The sequence below is a fragment of the Hippocampus guttulatus genome, chromosome 4 (genome assembly GCF_054856545.1).
Source record: "Hippocampus guttulatus isolate MCC_2025c chromosome 4, RoL_Hgut_1.0, whole genome shotgun sequence".
NCBI lineage: Eukaryota > Metazoa > Chordata > Actinopteri > Syngnathiformes > Syngnathidae > Hippocampus > Hippocampus guttulatus.
The window spans coordinates 22,976,381-22,990,471 of NC_141264.1; the positions used below are offsets into that span (position 1 = coordinate 22,976,381).

A 14,091-nucleotide genomic window follows, 5' to 3' on the forward strand; every position below is an offset into this window, starting at 1 on the left:
TTGTGAACAATGATTGTGCTAAAATAAGATGAGATAAGCGGTTTTGTAAGCGTGACAGCAAACCAACATAGATGAAAAATGATGGTAAGTTAACACATTGTAAGACTGACTAAGATAAATGGAGCTAAGCTATTCTTTTAGCATGTTAGCAAGCTAATAGTTAATGGTAAACCTAGTTCATGAAATTGAATTGAAACACCGTAAAGAAGCTAACAAACTAAGCTAATCTCTCCTTTTGGCACAATATCAAGCTAGAGGTCGAAATAATTAACGTGTGAATGTTGACGTGCTAAGGTAAGCTTTTATTTCGGTCACTTAGCAAGCTACAAGTGCCAGTTGTATACATGTAAATTCAAGCATTGGTATGGCATGTTAACATATGCCAAGATGAGCTATTCTTTTGCCAAATTTGGAAGAGAGGGGTATTCAAAGTTAAGGTGTAAATGTTGACATGCTAATCTAAATTAAGCTATTATTTCACATACTTGGCAAGCCAAAAGTGAAATGCACACATGGCTTGTAATTATGAAATATTAAGATGAGAAAAACTAAAAATAACTGGTCTTCTGCCCTGCTTGTAAGCCATTAACAGGAAATTGGTGCACTTTTACCACTTGTAAATTTTTACACGCATACAACCATGTTGAGTTTGCTAGATAGCAACAGCTAAGGCTAGCCATGGCATAAATAGAGCTTACATGACGCATTTGAAGCCCCAGTTGTGTTTTATTTATGTGATGGAGCATTTTAAGGTTATTTGATTTGTTCAGCTTGGAAACCAGCCCAACAGAAAAGATGGACACATATCCTTATCGTCACTGTTTACTGAGCCTATAATTGGTTTAGTAACTGAGGTCATTTACAATAATAAGGGCTTCTTCAGTGGTCCAAGTGTGGGGGCACCAGCGTGTGTGTGCGTGTGTGTGTGTAATATTCTCCTTTCCTATTTATGCTATCACTTACTCAATGGCAACCTGTGCTGCGGGGATGTATGCATTTTGCAGCCTATCTAGGCGTGCACGGCTGAATTATTGATGCAGTGTAAATCCAATCTGCCTCGTGGCAGGTGTGCCTCGCTCCTCTGTGTGTTGGTGTGTGTTTTTGCGTGTTGGTGTGCGAGACCTATTGTCAGGGAGAGACACTGCTGCTGTAATTAAAAGGCAGCAATGTCTACAGCTCTGCCCACACATACAGGCGCACATGACCCGCAGTGTTGGCAAAAAAACAACAACTCTCGCTTTCCTCCACAAACTTTTACAGTATGACACATAGCAGCCGAAGAACTGTCTCTGCTGTCAGAAAGTAATGGAGGAAGGTCATTAGAAGCAAAGAGGAGCATGTTGAGAGAGGGTTGAAGGACAGGGAGCTCCCTTTTTACTGACTATGGGAATAGACAGCTTTTTCTGTCAGTGTTTTCAAATTGACTGTACATTTGTTCGAAGAGGCATGCATTTTACAGTTTAAAAAGGTTTCCAGGTGTCTTACAAAAGGTATTATTTGGCCCCGAAAAATGAAGGACAAAGAATTACGGCATAAGGTCTGCAGAAAGCCAGACATTTTCACTCGTGGAGGCAGCACTTCATTACCAAGACACTGGCTTAGCCGGTTTGTGCATGTGGTGCAGACGCATCACCCAATGCCAATAACCCCCTTCCCTCCCCCCACATCCAAATTTGTGTCTGTGTCAGTTAGTAGAAGTTACCGCTGGTGAGCTATTGATAATACATGCAAACTTTGCAGCTTCACTGGTGGTGACAAACTGTGGCCATCATGTGAAAAAGGCGGATCTTCTCCAAGTGTAGCTGCCAAGTCATGTACAGTATTATGTGAATTCATGCATACAAAGTTGTAGAGATTCAGAGGTGTGAGGCGCGAGCTTTTGGGGAATTTCTATTTCGACCGTCCGGGCCATTAATCCAAGCCACAGAAAACTCCCCGAATTTGACATTCCCTCAATGTCCCTCAACTATTTTTGAATCAACAAACCTGTTGAAAGGCAAATTCGTTCCATCTCACGTCGACATCATTTACCCCACGTAACATTTTTTTTTTCTTTTGACCGACGCGTCACACATTCATGCGAGACAGGTGGCGGTACAGAGTGAGGATGAAGGCGCCAACCCCCCCCCTCCTGCTGCTCCAAACATGTGCCTCAAAACATGGCATGGAGATGCACAGAGCAAATGAAAGCAATTAGTCGAAAGCCACACTCTTGATGCTTGCAGGCTTCGGTGCGATGACGATCACGGGTGAGGCACTCTGACATAGGGGGAGAAGGCGGGGTGGGGGGGGGGTGATGAGGCACTGCCTGGGGAAGCCAGAGTGCTGTGCACGCCCGCCTCCACCTTCTGCTAGATACATATGGTCGCGCCAGCGTGCCGACCGGAGGGAGGGTGAGCTCCTGGTCGAAGACAGCATGTAGAGGAGGAGACCTGCTCGTTGGCTCTTTTTCACCTTTTGATGCACCCACAAAATCCTTTGGATCCATCCCATGTCCTGCCTTCTTCATGGGGAGCGCCGCTTATAAGGCAGCGCAGTCGCAGTTGGCGCATCGTTGTTGTCATCATTTTTCGATTATACAAGGGTGGCCCTTTGGCTTCATGGCCATCCGTAAAGTTGCAGTAATGCAAAGATTCACGTGCTACCTTTTATTTACCGTATTTTCACGACCATTCGGCGCACCGTATGGTTGGGCGCAGTCTCATTAATGGGTGCTATTTCTGTATTTTACACATAGACAAAACGCACTGTATTATTGGGCGCAATTTTAAAGTGGTAAAACATACGCCAGCTTAAACATACGGCATTCATGCGCGCACGCTAAAAACACGTTAGCTTGAAGCATACGGTAGCATGCCAAGACATACAGATACAAGCTAAAAACACGTTTTTAAAAAGGCAACGGAAGCAAAACTGAGGTCCGTTGTATTTTATTTAGCCATTGTACAATGTACTCACGTTTTTCGATCAATCATCACCCAGAAATCCATCAAAGTCCTCATCCTCTGTACCGGTAATCCATCAAAAATGCCGTGCTCCCTCTCGTTGTCAGTCACTCTCATTGCCATGTGGCTCCACAGAAATGATGCCGGCTTTGCCAAAAACTCGAACAACAGTGCAAGCAGACACGTTCGTCCAAGCAGCCACAATCCATTCGCAAATTGTGGCGTAACTCGCCCGGCGCTGCCTCTCACTCTTTGTAAAGTTGTGTTTGCCATCGATCATCCATTGTTCCCATGCCGTTCGCAACTTTACTTTGAACGCCCGTTCGCAACTTTACTTTGAACGCCCGGTTGATGCCGATGTCCAGCGGTTGGAGTTCTTTAGTCAAGCCTCCGGGAATAACGGCAAGCTCAGAGTTCATTTGCTTGACTTGGTTTTTCACCGCTGCTGTGAGATGGGCACGCATGCCAAAAGCATAACCGATGGCTTGAAGTTTGAACTGAGCTTCGTAGGCGTGTCTCTTTGTAGAATTTATTTTCGGGGGTTCTTAGAAACCAAAACCGAAGTTGTTTTGCAACAATGCACATAGCCACACTCTATACAGGTGTTGGTACCTGCTTGTAGCGTCCTTTTAGCGTCCACTTACACGCCCACCCTTCACTCATTGGCGGACTTCTTCCCCGCATGCCTGTCACTCACGTCTGCCTTTTCTCTCTCTTTCTCTCCATATATGTACATATACACGCCCACCCTTCACTGATTGGCCGACTTCTTTGCCGCATGCCTGTCCACAGTCACTTCCGCCTTTTCTCTATATAAACAGCGTGTCGGCTGTCAGTCAGGTTTTGGAACTCAGCACATACACAAGACGCTCTGCATCATAAGGCGTCCTGTCTGTCCATTTTGGAGAAAATTTAAGACTTTTAATGGCGCCTTATAGTCGTGAAAATACGGTACTTGGGATTTCTATCATAGCCCATTTCAGCAGCAAAGTATTGGGGCCAAAGTTAACTGATTTAGAGGTGCAATGATTAATCGAGTATCAATTGAAATCGGAAAATATTATTTCATCCTTTTTGACAATTTTCTGACAAACCAGGAACTGAAACATCATTGATTTGCATTTTCTGCACTGTCAATTCGACAAAATGACATGTTTTGGTATAACATGGTGTTGATCCAATCATTTTATAAAAAATGGAATTAACTGATTAATCAATAAAACAGATTTTGAAATGATGAAAATAATTGTTAGTTGCAGCCTTAAACTGATTCCTAAAATGTGGAATTGCAGTTGTGGGAGATGCAGAGGTATTGCCGCGTTACTTTACATTTTGTTCAATTTCAATTTGTACTGCAGCCTGTTTAGGCATCAAACTAGTCGGGCCAAAGTTAATCACAGATGACTTCTAAAAGGTAAGTGAGCAAAGATCTGAGTGATGCCGAGGTTACATTTATTTACTTTTGACTTCGACTGCAGCCCGTTTAGGCTGCAAACTAGTCTGGCTCAAGTTCATTGTTGCTGACTTCTAAAAAGCAAGGTTTGCAAAGATGCTGGGTGTGTACACTCTTGTTTTGATTTGTAACGCAGCCCATTTAGGAGAGAGACCGCATTTTTCGGGCGGAAGTAAATTGTTTTGTAGCTGACTTCTAAAAGGTAAGCTCGTAAAGTTGTGTCTACTTTTAAGTAACACACCCGTCGGGGTGAAGCTAATCATAGCTGGCTTCGTCATGGGAAGGTGATGACGTTTAAATAGCCCGTTGAGGCAGCAAGTTATCTGTCGCTAACTTTTAAAATGTAAATATTGTGAGATGCGTTTACATTGACGGAGCGTTTGAGGATTATCGCTTTCGGTTGACCATATTTACTTGGGATTTCTATCATAGCCCATTTCAGCAGCAAAGTATTGGGGCCAAAGTTAACTGATTTAGAGGTGCAATGATTAATCGAGTATCAATTGAAATTGGAAAATATTATTTTTTGACAATTTTCTGACAAACCCAGGAACTGAACTCTTGGCTATTTGGATACATGATGCCAAACGCTGTGGCCCGTGAGCGAAGCACAATCGGATGCTGTAAGCAAAGGAGAGAGGGCTGCTACTTGTGTAAAGTCGGCCCATTGTGCGTGAGTCAGGCTCTCATCGTGAAAAAGAAATACGATACCGCCGACACCACAGGTCTTTAATTTAAGGGATGGTCTGCTGCCTGTGTGGTAAATCTCTTGTGCTTTTGTTTTTGTTTGGTCGGTCTCACACTTTCTCTTCCTCCATCCTTCTCGTCTTCCCTCCATCATCCACGCCGTTGTCGGCGAGCGTGTTAACACTCCAGCCCTGTCAGTGAGCCTCACAAACACCATGGAAACCGCCTTTGCTACCATTGTTTACCGCCGCGTCTTTGTACGTGCTTGTATGTGGATGGGCGGGCTCGAGGGCCGTGTTTGGTTTGGGGGGAAAAAAAGGGGTGGGGCGGGGCGGTCGAGCCGGTCCCCTCTTGCTGTAAATTCATGTAAATTCCCTCAAGATCGTGCGTGCCCACTTTGTTTTCATCTTTGTCTCTGAGGCGAATCCGATTTCTTCTGTGTGGATCTTTTGGAACTTGATTCCTTCGTCTAGTCTTTTATGATGGGCTTTAAAAAAAAAAAAAACCTTGTGGGCGGCACGGTGGAAGACATCCGCCTCACAGTGCAGAAGTCGAGGGTTCGATTCCAGACTCCGGCCTTCCTGTGTGGAGTTTGCATGTTCTCCCTGTGCCTGCGTGGGTTTTCTCCGGGTGTTCCGATTTCCTCCCACATTCCAAAAACATTCCGGATTGAATGCTCTAAATTGCATAGGCAGAGCAGCTTTATTTATACAGCACATTTCATACCCAAGCCAACTCAATGTGCTTCACAAAACCACCTAAAAGCATTTACTAACACAACGGCTAACAGCATTAAGAAAAACTGCAGAGAAATCTCAAGCAGCTTACCAAAAAAAAAAAGAAAAATAAATATTGCTTGACACCAATTAAACACACTAACAGAAGACATTTAAAGTAATGAAACAAAATCTGGTTTTTGAAATTACTAAAAGACTGTACTGTGAAACTGATTTAAAAATGTTTGAAAGATCTTAATCAAAGGAAGTGTAACGAAAAGAAGCAACATTTTTTAAGATGCATTTAAAAACGTTTACACTCAGGGCTGAGTTCACTTCTGTTGGTAGCTTATCCCATTTGCATGCAGCATAACGGCTAAATGCCGCCTCACCATGTTTGCTTTGAACTCTGGGCTCCACTGACTGACCTTTAGAGCCCTACTGGGTTTATATTCAATCAGAATGTCTTTGATGTATTCAGAACTTAGACCAGAAGTTTGTTCACAGATTTGAGTCAATGTTGGTTCGGTAGTCATCCTTTTTCTTCGGCCTTGTTTTGGTTGGAGTGTCCTTGTGAATTATCAGTTATAGCGGAGAATGCTCAGCCTCCAGGCCTTGGTGTGAACTTTCCCTTGTTAGAAAACAGCCATTGAAAAATTGTCCTTTTATTGAAGTCGGGACAAAGAGCGGGGGGAGGGCACTTGTCCCTCCCCCCCGTCCCCGCCGCCCCCGTCTCGGTGTGAGTTTGACGGAGCAATGCATCGGCAGGGATCGCCCCAGTGTCTGGCGGTCAACAGAGTCAGTGTGCAGAAATAATGTCCATTAGACGTGCTTGTCAACGCCGCTCTCGCAATGAGATATGGCCCTTTGACTCATTTCGCACTAATAATCCATACAGCGCGCCACGATCCATCATCTCCGGGGCTCACAAAGGCCTTCATTTACGATACGTTTCTCTAATCGATGACCTGACGTTTTTTTGCCGAGACCGAAAACTGCCGATGCTTTTCATTTGGGTGGGCTTGCAGAATTGCGGCTTTTGGTGACCTCCCCCGATCAGGACGTGCAGATCTCGAAACTGTTGGGGAAGTTTAAAGTGCCAAAGCCATGTCTATAATCAGCGGGAGGGAGACGGGGGTGGGGGTGGGCGGGATGCTATTCACAAATTCACCTTCTGCTATTGACTGAACACCTTAAGATGCCACAAGAGGGCAGAAGAATCATCAGGGAAGTAGTTAATCAGTGGCAAGGGTTGGGTTGAGGTGAAACATTTTGACGAAGAGGTGAGTTTAGCCTGGGTCGTTTCGGAGAGTCTGACATCGGTGTACTGTATATATTGCTCTTCTGAGCGGCACAAACATAAAACAGCGTCCTCGCATGATGTATTGTTGTTATATTAGCAGCACTTATAAACTGGAGACCCCTCCAGGATTAAAGTTGCCCTTTCCTGATATCGGCAGTTGGCAGCAGGCCTCAATCCATGTTATAGAGTTGAAACTGTTTCATGTGAGTCGAGATGATGTTACATTTTCCGCACTTTTGTCGCGAGGAGCTTGATTTAGGGTTGGGCCCTCGGTATAGTGACTCTTTCAAAGGGATGGCCTCCACCATTGTTTGGCCTCTGCAACCATTGCTAACACACCTCAAAAGGCCTTTTTAGTGCATCTATTCTTTTAAAGTGGGCTGCGGTCACATAGGGCTGGAATAGCCAATAAATGAGTCCACCCTCTTTTTTGTGTTTTTTTTTTTTCTTGGAGATTGGATTGCACACTGACATCTGTTGGTTGGAGGTGAGCCCCCCCGCACACCCCCCCCCCCCCCCCCAACACATTGTGTCACACTGTATGGGAAAGGAAGTCGTCAATCTAGCCAGAGGCCTTTTTAATTCTCCACCCTCTTTTTGAACATCTCTAACATTTGCACTGACTGTCATCAGCTGCCGGTTTGATGTTCTGCAAAGTCAATTTTCGGAATATTTTTGCATCCCTCCGTTTTGTATGGTGCTTGTCCTTATTAGGATGTTTTTGCTTTGCTAAATGGCATTTTATAGGATGGTGTTGTAAAATGACTTTGAAATTGTATTGTGGTATATTTTTGGCCTCATCCATGAAATAAATCACTGCCGCGGACGTTAATATTTATCAACCGGAATCCAACCGTTTACTACCACCAAGAAATACATTTGTCATGTGCGTTTTTCAACGGGTCTCCTCCAGCTTGTCTGCGAAAATCAGGTTTGTAAACCACTGTAATGATGAACAGATCCCCGAAGATGGTGGTGTTGTATAGCTTTGGACTTGAGATCAGCAAAGCTTTTGAGTTGAAGATACAGATAAAGCGGTTAATCCCGGTTGGTCACGTCGATTATGAGACACTCAAACCGAGTATGCATAAGTACGGTATAGAAAAAGTACGTGTCATGGTAAGTGGTCAAAAGTGTGTATTGCGATCATGAGAAACAAAATGACACAGTCACTGGTGCAAATGATAAATGCCAATCTTGAGTCAATGTTGCTCACGGAGCATTTCTTGTAGCTTTATATCTGTTAAAAAATAATTTGCTTTGCCATCAAAAGCCAAGAGAAGAAGAAGGCCGGAGATGAGAATCGAATGGCAAAAGCACTAACCAGTGCTCCATTGTTCCACCCTTCGGAATATTTAGTGTAACAAAAAAAGAAAAAAAATCCCACCCAGTAACTTCATGTGATACCAGGAAATGTTTAACCCCCCCATTGTAGAGAGACAAAAGGTTGTTTTTAATCCCACTGTGTGAGGGGAGGCAGGCTCAGGGGAGGGACGAGTGAGCGAGGAAGGGACTGGTGGGAGGCCGCTGGGAGTGTAATCGGCGGCGGGGTGGGGGTGGGGGGGCGACGTTTGAGAGGGAATCTGCTCTCCTACCTCTCCTGTCACTCAGTTGCCTCGGTCGCGCCGGGGACTACGCGAGCCGCTGGATTATGTCGCTTGACCTCTCGTGCACCGGCTGCTCTGGGGATTTATGATATTGACTGGGATAAAGGTGATGTATTTATTTTGATTCATCTCAGGGCAAAGTTACAAGTTACCGGTGGCGGCGGTGATGATCACAAAGCTCCAATCACCGAGCTAGTCATTGGATTGGCCGCAGTGGGAACTGTGACAGGGTTAAGGTGGTGCATTTGCTGCCCTCTTTCAAAGGGAGGAATTTGGAAAATTTGCAGCGTAGTTTTGATCTTTTTTTTTTTTTTGTGCTGAGGTGAGCTTGATCGTTGTTCAGCTGCTCATCAACATCTTTTGTGTGGGGAATTTACAGCCTGTCACAGTTGTATTGGGACCATGTGTTCACATGTTTTGAGCTGCATTTGAGAATCAGCGAATGGGCAAATAAAGACAGAGTGGAGCCTCTGAGGTTTGATGCGGCCTCTCATATGTTTATTTTTCCATTAATGCAAATGTAAAAAGAAGTCAATCGCTGTGTAATGACAGTAAAATAATGCTGGAATTGCAATTGTGGTTCCAAGTGCCTATTTTGAATTGGAATAGCAATGTCTAATTCTTTGGGATGTCTTTTTTCCAAAACGCACGCGCAGTCTCCACGAGGGTCAACGACGGCCGACGACAACGGAGACGTAATCCAAAACACATAAAAATATTCAACGTTATAAGGGTCAATCCAGAATTGTGTTAAACATGTTTAATGTGACTTTTTTTTCTGTTGTGCTTCACTCTTGATCGCTAACTAACATATAAAACAGGGAAGATAGAATAAATAATCTCTCTGGGTATTATTTTTTGGATGTCTTCTTCGTAATTTTTAAAATGTTTCGTTGACCACAGACATATTTTAAACAGTAGAGATTTTTGCTCTCGTTTCATAAAATACATGCAATACTCGAACCTAACCAAACTAAAACCATTTTAGCCGACTATGTAGAGCAGGCATTGGGAACTGGACTTCCACAGGCCACATGCGCACACGCCGAGTGGACCCTTGGGTAACAACCCTAGCCTGCCCAATTAAAAAAAACAATCCCGTGTTGCTCCCTCGGAACACTCCTCCAGCATCTAAGTTGCCGATCCCTGATCTAAAGGCTGATTTGGAGCCAGACCCAAGAAGGAGTCATGCCATATCACCTATAACAAAACTCCTTGTTTACTGGCCTCTTTCCCAGCCTGTTTTTCCAAGTATGGTGTCTCATGCTTTTAACAAAATGGTCTGCAAACAAAACATGGCTTTACTCTGCTCATTGGCTTCCCTCAAATTAATGGAGCAATAGATTTATTTTTGACAACTTCCAATTCTTCGGACTCCATTTTGTGCCAAATTTTCCATGATGAAAACCATCAGCGCTACCTAAACTACAATATACCTTTTAAATAGCGCACTCTGCACCACCTTTACACGGCAGTTAGATGTCATCTGTTGGATAAAGGAAGATCTTTGACATTTCTATTTCGTCATCAGGGCACATCTCAATCCCTGATTGTGAAGTCCCGGCGGGAGACGATTGCGTTCTGGCTGCAACGCTTGTCTCCCTCTCTGCTGGTAATTAGCCTTCGTCAGAAGGAAGCCGTATCGTCCGTAAGGTGCATTCTGCCTCTCATTTAGAGCCAGTCTAAAATTAAACCCTCAGCTCAACCGTGGAGCCTCCGCCTCCTTTCATACTCATGCACATCAAGAAAACAACACAGCCCAGAGAGGAAACCACACAGGCGCTCATTAGAGAAAGTCTGCGGCGAGCCCATTTAACCTGCGGCGGATGTCTTCATTTTCATCTTCGTTTTGGCCCTAAACACTTGCATGTGCGATTGACATGGGAAGTTTTGGCTGCGATGGATGCCCAGATCCTCACTAGGGTCGCTGGAGCCTATCCCAGCTGTCTCCAGGCAGTAGGCGCGGGACACCCTGAACCGGTTGTCAGCCAATCGCAGGGCACACAGAGACGAACAACCATCCACGCTCGCACTCACACCTAGGGACAATTTGGAGTGTTCAATCCGGCTGCCATGCATGTTTTTGGAATGTGGGAGAAAACCCACGCAGGCCTGGGGAGAACATGCAAACTCCACACAGGGAGGCCGGAGCTGGGATTGAACCCGGTCCCTCTGCACTGTGAGGTAGTCGCGCTAACCACTGGATCACCGGCCGCCTTTATACTGTATATAGTTTTTTTTTTGGGGGGGGGGAGCAAGATTTTCTTTTGGAATTTTTGGGTGGGGGTTTCATGTCATAGGAATTAATATAAATCCTATTTAGATGCTTCTTTTTTTTCGGTGGTGATGTCGCCTCTCATTTGGCTTTGCTCATTTTTTTTTTTTTTAGCTATCGTTTGGGTGATAAACATTGAGGCCTTGGCGCAGGTCTGTGCTCTCTGAGTGCTCTTGTTAAGGATGCTAAATTGCCCATAATTTGTCTCTCTTAATGTCAGGCTGGCGCAAACTATCCATTAATCCCGCGTTTAGCCAAGTGTCAAGCAGCATTGGCTTTCCCGACGACACTTTACATTATTTAAATTGGCAATTTTCTTGTTGCGTTGCTTACCCGTGGCTGTATATAATGAACCTTAATAGAGTGTGGTTAGAAAATGATATACTGCAAAACATTTTCTTTCACATAAAGTTGTAAACAGATGAACTATCGTTGGGTTGTTGATTCAGTTCCCTGAAAGACATTAAAACACTTCATAATGTATCCAAGGGGAGCCGCAATGTCATTGTTAAGTATCTGCAGCCTCTTCTCATCGTGTACATAAAAATTATCAGTCAGAATTCTTTGTGGGGTTTTTTTACGTTGAAGGTCTTTGCTTGGCCTCCCTTAAAGAGTTTTCCTGCCCGCTGATGATTTTCAGCGCTCCCGTCTCGAGATTGCCCTTACCAGGTGGCGATTGTCGGGTGGCGTGCCATTGGGAAAGGTTATTTCTAGTCCTTCTTTAAATCGCCATGGCAACCAAGCCCAAGTGTCAGATGGTCACCGAGGTCAGCGGTGACTTGCTTTTTTTTTTTCCCCCGATAGCATCGGCTCAGTCTCAGGATGTCGAGAGGCCATTTAGCGACGGTGTCTCATATATTAGTGGGAAAAGGCAGCGTCTGACGTTGGTTCAAACTCAGACTGAAGTCGATAGGCATCAGCTCCAAGTAAATTGCAATGATGTCAATCACTTTATGGGTCGATTCCAATAATAGCGGAGTTAGAAGAAGGCTAGGAAGGAAAATAACAGCAAAACAAAATATCATAAAAAGAAACCGAATTATCCGTTAAATGTGATCACAGCTATGTGCTCCAGTTAACTCATTCACTCCCAAAGACGTTTTTGAACGTCTTTTCAGACTTGGTCCAGAATTGGCCGGTACTGAATGAGTTAAGAGGCGAGCGGCAGAATTTTGAGACAAATCGAGGTGCTTAAGGTACATTTCAGAATTCAAACGCTATGAAAAATGGATTGATAAATATGGAATCAATTGTAGACAGGAACGATCGACCTGAGAAAAGCCTCGCCAACAAAACCAACCGAGACATGCACACTGTGCTGAACTGTCATTTTTTTCTTTCTGCAAACAGACTGAAGACAAACAAAAAGAACGAACAAGCGGTCGGACATCCGAGGAGGAGGAGGAGGAGAAAAAAAGGGGATTCGAGTGATTTTCCGGTAAGTTGGAATTGTTTTGACTCTCTGGCCGACATCGACAGTTTCCAGGACTGAATGTTCCCTTCAGAACCGTTTCCCCGCCCCACAGCATGCGATTGCACAAATGCCAGTCTGTGCGCCATATCTGGTAAAGTTCTCCCCTCTGGGCGCCTGACAGCCCCCACCACGATGCTGCCGGAATGGCGTTTTATTAAATATTAGCTCACTCTGCAGAGCTAATAGGCCAGCAAACAGTGGCGATGCCTTCTCTTTTGTTCTTGTTCTAAATGGAAAGGTCAGAGCTTGCTTGACTGGCGTTTGTCCACTGGCAGTGCAGTTTTTGTGTTGTCGGAGCTCATTTGGAGGCGCGAGAGTCTCACGGCCCCTTTGATTGCTGTGGTTGCCACGGAAACGGACCCTCTTATCTTTGCCCACCCTGTGACAGTGGGCAGGGATGCGAGGAAATTTGAAATAGCACTTGGAGTCTAAATTAGGCCTTATGTGGACTCGCATTACTGATATGGTGCCAGTGATAGCAATACTGATATGATTCCAGACAGAAAAGGGATGAGGATTTGTCAATACTGATGTCATATCAGATAAATACAGACAACGTGGTGGGCAAGATTGATATGATACCAGTTTTTGTTAATTCTGATACGATACCAGACAAAAAAAAAAAAGGACAAATGATGGGTGATATTAGTTGATACCAGTTATCGGCGATACTGACATGATACCAGAAAAGTAAGAAAGGTAAGATGTATAACATTGAGGAAATACCAGCTATTGTCAAGACATGTATGATACCAGTGTTGCCATTGGTGATACTGATACAATATCATATAGATCAGGAAGATTTATGGGTAATATTGAAATGATGCAAGTAGTTCTTAATACAGATGATAAGTAATAACTTGTGATTGGCCACACTGATTTGATACCAGTGATTTGACACCCGCATATTACTGTATGCCAATAGTTGTACAATACTGATATTCTACCAGATACCAGATAATGACAAGCGATAGACGATACCAGACTGTGTGATGTCTGATACTGTGACGATCCCACCGTTTGTTGATATTGCCATGACATGTCATTGATAAGGACGAGTGGCAGTCAATCAGCACGTTAACAATGATTATAAATACTGTTATTATATCAGATGATTGACAATACTGATTTGAGGTCACGTCGCTGATGGTTTACTTGTACGTTCGCCTGAGTTGATAACAGGCAAAGTGGGTTCGGTTCCCACTCAGCGAGGGTGTGAATGCGAGTACGGATCGTTACGCGTCTCTTTATGTGCCGTGCGACTGGCTGGATTCAATGCCAGATTGATACGAATGAGTGATGGTCGATTACCGATATGACACCAGTGACTGACAATACTCATACTGGTGTGAGGTAGTTAAGCTACAAATATGAAATACAGCTTTCAATTGTCTCTTTTGACAAGTGATCCTAAGCCAACTTCGGGCTCATCTCAAAGCTTCAAGTACGTTTGGGATTCCCCACGGAATGGCAAGCTAATGTCTCGTGAGTGCAGGTGGGGTGGTTTGAGATAACCGTCCATGACTCAGCCAACCGCAAAGGAAAGGATCGCACCTTGGCCTCGAGGACGAGTCTCGGAGGCTGCACGCACAGCTGATGGCAGATTTAAAAGCTTTTGACGGCAAAGTGCT

The 14,091-nt window shown here is 44.4% G+C and overlaps 1 protein-coding gene across 8 annotated transcripts in view; it reads left to right on the forward strand.

Annotated features, from left to right (window-relative positions):
* Positions 1 to 14,091, forward strand: part of LOC147206686 (neuronal cell adhesion molecule-like) — a 70,933-nt gene that overhangs the window by 18,166 nt on the left and 38,676 nt on the right. For all 8 annotated transcript variants that reach the window (XM_086108564.1, XM_086108569.1, XM_086108571.1 and 5 more), the window contains exon 2: positions 12,337 to 12,424. The gene's annotated coding sequence lies outside the window, so the exon portion shown is untranslated. The remainder of the gene's footprint in view (positions 1 to 12,336; positions 12,425 to 14,091) is intronic.